The sequence below is a fragment of the Balaenoptera acutorostrata genome, chromosome 8, assembly GCF_949987535.1.
Source record: "Balaenoptera acutorostrata chromosome 8, mBalAcu1.1, whole genome shotgun sequence".
Taxonomy (NCBI): domain Eukaryota; kingdom Metazoa; phylum Chordata; class Mammalia; order Artiodactyla; family Balaenopteridae; genus Balaenoptera; species Balaenoptera acutorostrata.
The window spans coordinates 70,539,553-70,549,024 of record NC_080071.1 but is presented as its reverse complement, the minus strand read 5'-3'; the positions used below and the strand labels follow the sequence as shown (position 1 = coordinate 70,549,024).

The 9,472-nt window shown below is 40.8% G+C and overlaps 1 pseudogene; it reads right to left on the bottom strand.

The window, feature by feature from the left end:
• Positions 1 to 6,514: 6,514 nt before the first annotated feature.
• LOC103018711 (PC-esterase domain-containing protein 1B-like) lies at positions 6,515 to 7,560 on the bottom strand (annotated as a pseudogene).
• Between the last annotated feature and the right edge of the window lie 1,912 nt (positions 7,561 to 9,472).

Below are 9,472 nucleotides of genomic sequence, written 5' to 3'. Positions count from 1 at the left end.
TTTTGCCAGAGCCTAACCAACCTGGCAGAAGGGAACTATCCAACTCCAGCCCCCTCTAGTCAACCTGTCCCATCTAAGTGGGGGAAACTGAAAAGCATTCATGAAGGTCACAGTCCAGGGGCTCAGGCTCACTGAAAGATGGAGACTTAATCATAGGACTATAGAATGCTTCCTGCCCCCATCCCCACCCTACCACCATATCACTAAAGGCTTATTAATCATAGTTATTTTACCCAGTACATCATGTCCAGCTTTCAACAAAAACATTTCAAGCATACTAAAAGGCAAAAACCACAGTTTAAAAATACAGGAAGCAACCACATAGCACAGGGAGATCAGCTCGGTGCTTTGTGACCACCTAGAGGGGTGGGATAGGGAGGGTGGGAGGGAGACGCAAGAGGGAGGAGATATGGGGATATATGTATATATATAGCTGATTCACTTTGTTATAAAGCAGAAACTGACACACCATTGTAAAGCAGTTATACTCCAATAAAGATGTTTAAAAAAAAAAAAACACAGAGCAAGCATCAGAACCAGATCAGATATGGTAGAGTTGTTAGAAGTACCAGACTAGGAATTTAAAACAACTATGATTAATGTGCTAAAGGCTCTAAAGGAAAAAGCAGACAACATGCAAGAACAGATGGGTAATGTAAGCAGAGAGACAGAAATTCTAAGACAGAATAAAAAAGAATTGTAGATATAAAAAAATGCTGTAACAGAAATGAAGAATGCCTTTGATGAGCCCATTAGCAGAATGACATGGCTGAGGGAAGAATCAGTGAGCTTGAAGATATGTCCATAGAAATTCCAGAACTAAAAAGCAAAGAGAAAAAAGGCTGAAAACAATATAACAAAATATCCAAGAACAGTAGAACAATTATAAAAGATTTAACATAGGCATAATGGGAATACCAGAGGAGAAGAAAAAAAGGAACCAAAGAAATATCTGAAGCAATAAAGGCCGAGAATTTCTGCAAATTAATTCCAGACACTAAACCACATATCCAGGAAGCTCCGATAACATCAAGCAGGATAAATGCAAAAAAAAAAAAAAAAAACTACATCTAGGCATATCATATTTAAACTGCAGAAAATCAAAGATAAAGAAAAAAATCTTAAAAGAAGCCAGAGGAAGCACCTTACCTATAGAGGAGCAAGGATAAAAATTACATCAAACTTCTCCTCAGAAATCATGCAAACAAGAAGAGAGTGAAGTGAAATATATAAAGTTTAGAGAGAGAAAAACAAGGAAACACTAACCTAGAGTTTTGTATCCTATGAAATTATCCTTCAAAGTGCAGGAGACATACTCACTCATACTTTTCTCAGACAAAAATTGAAGGAATTTGTTGGCAGCAGGGACTTACTTTGCAAGAAATGTTAAAAAAGGAGTTTTCTAGAGAAAAGGAAAATAACATGTCAGAAACTCAATCTGTATAAAGAAAAGAAGAGCATTAGGGAAAGGATGAGTGAAAGTAAAATAAAAACTTCTATTTTTTATTCATGATTGATTTAACCTGTAACAGTTTGTTTAAAATAATAATAGCAACAAGGTCTTCGATGTATGGATAACCTTGCTGTACCCATGAAGCAATATAGGTTTATTTGAAAGTAAAGTTGGATAAGTTGTAATGTATACCGAAAACTCTAGAGCAGCCACTTAAAAAGGTTAAAAACTGAAATAATAATTGATATGCTAAAAGAGAAGAAAAAATAGAATCATAAAAATGCTTGATTAAAACCATGAAAGACAGGAAAAGAGTGGAAGACAAAAGCAAGAACAAAGAACAAGGGCAACAAATAGAAAACAGTTACAAATTGGGAAGATATTAATCAAAGTATATCAATAATCACATTAAAAGTCAATGCTCTAAATAAACCAATTAAAAGACCAATTAATAGATTGTCAGTGGATCAAAAGACCCAACTCTATGTCATAGATAAGAAACCTGGTTTAAATATAAAGACACACGTAGATTAAAAGTTAAGGGATGGAGAAAGATATATCATGCTAACACTAGATGAGGCAAGCTGATGTCAAAGCAAGGAAAATTATCAGTGATAAAGAAGGGCATTGCATAATGATAAAGAGTCAATTCTCTAAGAAGTCATGACAATCTTTATTAGATATGCACTTAACAAGAGAGCATCAAAATACAGGAGGCAAAAACTGGTAGAACTGCAAGAAGAAACAGATGAATCCACCATCATAGTTGGAAACTTCAAGACCTTCTATCAGTAATGGACAGATCCAGCAAGCAGAAACTAAGTATACCATAGTTGAACTCCACAGAACCATAAAATAACTGAATATAAATGCCATGTACAGAATACTTCATTCAACAAGAGCAGAATAAACATTCTTATTAAGCTCACATGGAACATTCACCAAGATAGACCACATTCTGACCCATAAAAATACACCTTAACAAATTCGAAAGAATAGAAAGCATACAATGTCTGCTCTCAGACTATAGTGGAATTATTCTAGAAATCAATTACAGAAAGATAGCTGAAAAATCCCCAAATAGTTGGAGATTAAACAGCACATTACTAAATAATACATGGCTCAAAGAACAAATCTCAAGAGAAATTTTAAAATATTTTAACTAAATGAAAATGAAAATACAATTTATCAAAATTTGGGGGATGCAGTGAAAACAGTGCTTAAAGTGAAATTTATAGCATTGATTGCAAGTATTAAAAAAGAAGATCTAATAATCAATAATCGAGGCTTGTACCTTAGAGAACTAGAAAAATAAAAGGAAATTAAATCTAAATGAGAAATAATAAAAATAAATAATAAAATAATAAAAAATAAAATAAAAATTAGAACAAAAATCAAAGAAATTGAAAATAGAAAATCCATATAGAAAATCAATGGAACCAAAAGCTGGTTCTTTGAAAAGATCAACAGTAGCCTGGAAAACTAAAAGAAGAGAGAGGACAAAAATTACTAATATCAAAAATGAAAGGGGGGCATCACTACAGACCTCATGGACATTAAAAGAATTAGAATAATTAAGGAACATTATGAACAACTCTACACCCACAAATTTGTTAATCTAGATGAAATGGACCAATTTCTTGAAAGATGCAATCTGTCAACATTCACAGAAGACAAAATAGACAATCTGAATAGGCCTAGATTTATAAAAGAAATTGAGTCAATAATTAATAACCTTCCAAAACAGAAAGCACCACACCCAGATGAGATCACTGGTGAATTCTACCAAACGTTTAGGGAAGAAATTATACTCGTTGTCTAGAATTTCTTCTGGAAGATAGAAGTAGATGGCCTCATTCTATAAGGCCAGCATTACTCTAATACCAAACCAGACAAAAACATTACAATAATAGAAAATTAGAGACAAATATCTTCCAAGAATATAAATGCAATAATCCTTAAAAAAATATTAGCAAATCAAATTGACAATGTATAAAAATAATTTTACACTATGACCAAGTGGGATTTATTCTAGATGCAAAGCTGGTTCAACAACCAAAAATCAAATTAACATAATCCATCACATCAACAAGAAGAAAAATCACATAATCATATTAGTAGATGCAGAGAACGCCTTTTACAAAATCCAGTCCCATTCATGATGAAAACTTAGCAAACCAGAAGTTGAGGAGACCATCCTCAACTTAATTAAAAACATACACAAAAATCTACAGTTAACATCTTACTTAATGGTGAGAAACTATAAGCTTTCTCCCCAAGATCAGGAGAAAGGCAAGGATATCCCCTCTAGCCACTCCTTTTCAACATCATACTGGAAGTCCTAGCTAATGCTACAAAACAAGAAAAGGAAATAGATGATATACAAATTGGGAAGGAAGAAATAAACTGTACTTGTTAACAGATGACATAACTGTCTGTAGAAAATCTGAGAGAATCAAAAAAAATACTCCTGGAACCAAGAAGCAATTATAGTAAGGTTGTAGCATATAAGATAAATATACAAAAGTCAATTGCTTTCTTATATACGGGCAATGAAAAATTGTAACTTGAAATAAAAAACGCAATGCCATTCACATTAACACCCCCTAAATGACATAGTATAAACATAAAAAAATATGTACAAGATATTTACAGGAGGAAAACTATGAAATCTTGATGAAAGAAATCAAAGAACTAAATAAATGGAGAGATATTCCACATTCATGGATAGGAAGACAGACTACTGTCAAGATATCAATTCTTCCCAACCTGATATAGATTCATTGTAATCCTAATGAAAATCCCAGCAAGCTATTTGTGGCTACTGAAAAACTGATTCTAAAGTTTACATAAAAAGACAAAAGAATAAGAATAGCCAATACAACATTAAAGGAGAAAAAAAAGTTGGAGGACAGACACTTCAGGCAACAAATGGTGTGAGAAGAACTGGATCCACATGCAAAAAAAATGAATCCAGACACAGACTTTATACACTTCACAAATATTAACTCAAAATGGATCGTAGACCTAAATGTAAAATGCAAAACTAAAACACTCCTAGAACATAACACAAGAGAAAATCTAGATGACCTTGGGGTTGGTGATAAATTTTTAGATACAACACAAACGGCACAATCCATGAAAGAAACTGATATGTTGGACTTCCTCAAAATTAAAAACTTCTCCTCTGCAACAGACACCACCAAGAGAATGAGAAGATAAGCCACAGACTGGGAGCTACTTCTAAAAGACATATGATTAAATACTGTTATCCAAAATATACAAAGAAATCTTAAGACTCAATAAGGAACACCTGATTAAAAATGCACACTTCATCAAAGAATATATACAGATGGCAAATAAAGCTTATGAAAAGATGCTCAATATAATGTCCTTAGGGAAGTGCAGACTGAAACAACAAGATACCTTGTGCTTATTAGAATGGAGAAAATCCAAAACACTGACAACACCAAATGTTGGCGAGGATGTAGAACTCTTATTAGTTGCTGATGGGATGCAAAATGGTAGAGTCATTTTGGAAGGTAGTTTGGCATTTTCTTACAAAACTAAACATACTCTCACCATATGATCCACCAACTGCATTCCTCGATATTTACTCAAAGGAGTTGAAAACTTATATCCACACAAAAACCTGCACATGAATGTTTAAAGCAGCTTTATTCATAACTTCCAAAACTTGGCAGCAACTAAGATGTCCTTCAGCAGGTGACTGGATAAACAGTGGTACATTCAGACAACAGAATACTTTTCACCACTAAAAACAACTGAGCTATCAAGCCATGAAAGGACATGGAAGAAACTTAAAGGCAAATTACTGAGTAAAAGAAGCCAATCTGAAAAGGCTACTTACTGTATGATTCAAACTATATAACATTCTAGGAAACACAAAACTCTGGAGACCATTACGGATGGGTGGTTGCGAGGGGTTGGATGGGGGAGGAATGAAGAAGAGGAGCAGACAGGAATTTTAGGGCAATAAAACTATTCTGTATGATACTATACATGTCATTATACATCTGTCAAAAACCATAGAATGTACAACACCAACAGTGAACCCTAATGTGAAAAATGGACTTTGGGTGAAATGATGCATCAGTGTAGTTTCACTGAAGGTAAACAAATGTACAACTTCGGTGTGGGATATTGATACTGGGGGAGGCTGTGTATGGGAAGTATATGAGAACTCTCTACTTTCCTCTCAATTTTGCTATGAGTCTGCAATTGCTCTAAAAAAATGAAGTCTATTTTTAAAAATATGCTAGGTATTTGATGAGCTCAAGAGTAGAAAATATGTCTCTAACAGAAAATAAAAACTCTTGTGTTAGTGAATGGAATACTTTTTAAAGGATAAATATTATGTTGAAGCACAGATAAATTTAATTAAGGAATGTGCAAGACAATTTGTGGTGAAAGCTTTGGGGAGTAAGTTCTATAAATGTATGTAAAAACTAATGGTGATACTGAAGTCACTAGAAACGTTTTGGTAAGTGTTAAGGTTCAAAATTTTTCCCCTTTTCTTTTCAGGAAAAATGTCTAGGGAGAATACTGTCGGAAGACTTATATTTAGGCAAGGCTTAACCGTGTGTGTACTTTTTCATTTACAGCTCATTTCTGCACAAACGTTAAGAGGAGAATGGTGTGATGGTCTGGGTTCTTGCCCCCTCACCAAGAAGTGGGGTGAAGGCTCTGGCAAAGAAGAATGTGTGAGGTTGCTGATGGGTGAAAGTAAGAGGGTGAAGGAGTCCTCACCATCGCAGGGTTGCTGAAGGCCACACCTGAGTGAGAGAAGTCGGGCAGTCTGTCCAGCCTATTGCCTACGTTGGGAAGGAGCCCAGGTCCAGGTCTGGCTACTGGGGTCTTGCCTCTGGGTGTGCTTGGGTCCGTCTGTTGGTGCGCCTTCGCTGGCGTCTGCGTGGCCCGCTGGGGCACTGGGGAGGGTAGGGAGGCGACCTTCGGCTCCGATGTTGGGTAGAGGTTCTAAGAATCGGGCCCAGACGTGTCTCCCGGCCAATCATCGAGTTTGCTTCGTCAGTGTGTATCTTACCTGGCGCGCTGAAGAATCACTGGAGAATTGCCCGCGCTGTGAAGACGGGTGGTAGGGCACACAGGTGCCTTGGCGGTAGGGCTGGAACGGAGGTCGCGCCTGGGGAAAGGGTTCCGAAGGTCACCCCGGAGGCATGCAGACGTGGCTGGGAACCAGGACAAGGGCTGTTCTCCCGGGTCACCTCTGCTGTCCCGGGGCTGCCTACCGTCCACCGGGCCTGGAAGTCCCCTGGTGGGACCATCCCTGATCCACCTGCCCACGGGGTGGCGGCAGGGGCGGTCCACGCCCCAGGCGTCGGCCAGACGCGCCAGCAGCAGCTAGCTGGGAGGGGTGGCAACGTGCGCGCCTGTCCCAGTGCACGCCGTCTCGCTGCCGGTGCTGTCCCGCATGCCGGAAGTGGAAATGCAGGTCCAGCATGTCACAGCCGTACCTGCTGGCCTCCGCCGAGCTGTAGAAGTTGGCCTCTATCACTTCTTCCCGCAGACGCGCACCTCGGAATAGGTCCTCCGGCAGGAGGAAGCCCCGGAGATGACCTCCGCCACCGGCAGGGCCGTGTTTCACACCAGGAGGCAGGCCTCGGGCAGCACTTTGTCCAGGCGCCCGCACAGGCTCTCTAAGCCCTCCAGGTAACTCCTCGGGAAATCCTGGCCATACCTGGAGAAGTCCCAGAGGCAGGAGTTCATGACCACCACGTGCGCGGCGTGCTCGCCCCGCCGCAGGTGTTCCAGGACGTCTTTACGTACGGGGAGTACGCACGCGTGAGGAAGTAGAAACGCACCAGGTGGTGGCCGGAGCAGAACCGGCGGACATCGCGGTAGTGCGTGTGGCTGTGCGGGCGTTCCCACCTGCCGCCCTCCCGCGGCACGTCGCGCTCGAAGCTCAGCTCGCCCTTGGCCTTCAGCTGGCTGGAAGAGAGCAGGCAGTCCTTCTGCAGCAGGAGCACCAGGTCCTTGTACACGGCCCTCTGCATGGGGTCCCCCATGACGACCACAAACTTGTTGCGCAGCAGCTGCCGGACTTCTCAAGCCCGCAGGTGGGCCATGGTGGGGGAGGGCAGGCGGGAGGCCTAGCTCCTGCCTTTCCTCGGGCAGGTCGGAGGAGAGCTCTGGGGAAGGGCAGAAGTGCACGGGAAACAGAGGGCGGTGCGCAGGTGGGCGCGGGCGTTACTACCCGCGCGGGGGTCCCGGGCAGCGAGGAGAAAAGAGGCAGCGCGTTGGCACCCAGAAGTCCGCCTCAGCCAAAACTGACTTTGGCCCGGGACGTGACCTCTGACCCGCGGAGGCGCCTGGGCGGGGCCCAGGCTCCACTTGGCGGAGGCGAGGCGCAGGACCCCCGCGGGAACCTGCCCCGCTCAGCAGCAGTGAGCGTGCTCTTTCAACGGATCCGTGCTTGCTTTCTAATATCTCGGGCTTGAACTGCTATTACGCTGCACTTCTGGGCACATCCAGTCCACTGTCCCTTCTTTGTTTTACCAGTATCTCAATAATGGGGCGCATCTGGGATTGCCTCTTTTTGCCCCTGGCTCTTGCTTCCTGTATGCGTTCCCACCTCTACTTGAGAATTTCTTTATTGCTGGCTTGGTTTCGCCTTTTGTACTGCCAGCTCCTTTGCTAGAGGCATTTGGGGAATGTCTCCACTAGGGGAGAGACGCCATTCCCAGCGGGAGAAATCTCGCTGGGGACTGATCTACAGCCAGGATTTACAAGCAATGATTGGCAGAATACTCGGGTCTAGTGCAAATAGTAGAGGGTTCAACTCTAATTTTTTTCTTTTAATTAAACTACTTATTGTCACCTCATTGTGGATTCTCATGCACTTGTAAGAAATAATACAGAGAGATTTTCGTATACCCTTTACCCACTTTCCCCCATGGGTAACTCCTCCTGCGCCATTCCCCTAATGCCTGGTAATTGCTAAACTGTCCGCATTTCGAGAATTCTATATAAATAGATTGTACAGAATATAACTTTGGGGGGTTAACTTTTTCCCTCTACTTCATTCTCTGGTGTTCATCCAGTGTGTCCACTTTATAAACCCTATACTGTTTTCTTCATTAGAAAATTAGTTTTCCAGTGGTACAAATGTGTCAATACTCTGTTCCCTTTTTATTCGCTGAGTACTAGTCTGTGGTATGGACATACTACAGGCACAGTCACTTTAACCATTCACCCGAAAGGATGTTGGGTTGTTTCCAGTTTTTGGCTATTACAAATCATGCTGCTGCGAACATTACTGTACAGGATTTTGTGAGAACCTAGATTTTCATTTCTCTGGGATGAGCCCTGAACTGTGATTGCTGGTTTGTGTGATGGGTGCAAATTTAGTGCTTTCAGAAATGCCCAGACTGCTTTCCAAAGTGGCTGTACCATTTCACATTCCCAGGAGCAATGAATGAGTGGCCAGTTTCCTTCTTTAGGATGTAGATATGAACATCCTGGGTATGACCTTTCTGGTTGCATGAACCCTGGTCTCTTCTGCACTTGGATATGGATATAAGCTTGAAGTTGTATAATGCAGGCCTCCTTCATCTTTAAGCATGGATGTGAGCTTCTAGCCAGTGCAACCTGAGCCTCTTCATCCTTGATTAGGGATGTGGGCTTCCTGCTGAATAAATCCTCTCCCTCTAGATCCTTGGCTGGGGATGCAAACTTCCCAGACCTATTTTTAACCTTTTTTTTTTTTTTAAACCGGTTAATAAACAATCCCCTCTTAAAATATACCTATGATAGTCATATTTATCATCCATGAAGACTTTCATGTGAAATAGCTTATTTTGGAGCCTCTATACTTCTTATTATATATATATATGGCAAGAAATCACCTGGTTTGGTAATTTCTCCTCATATTTTACAGAATTATCAGTGGGATCTTCAAAGTCTTTTACCTTCACTACAAACAAAAGTATAGTTTACATTGGTTTAGCAATTTACTTTTGAACCCCTAAAACCAATACT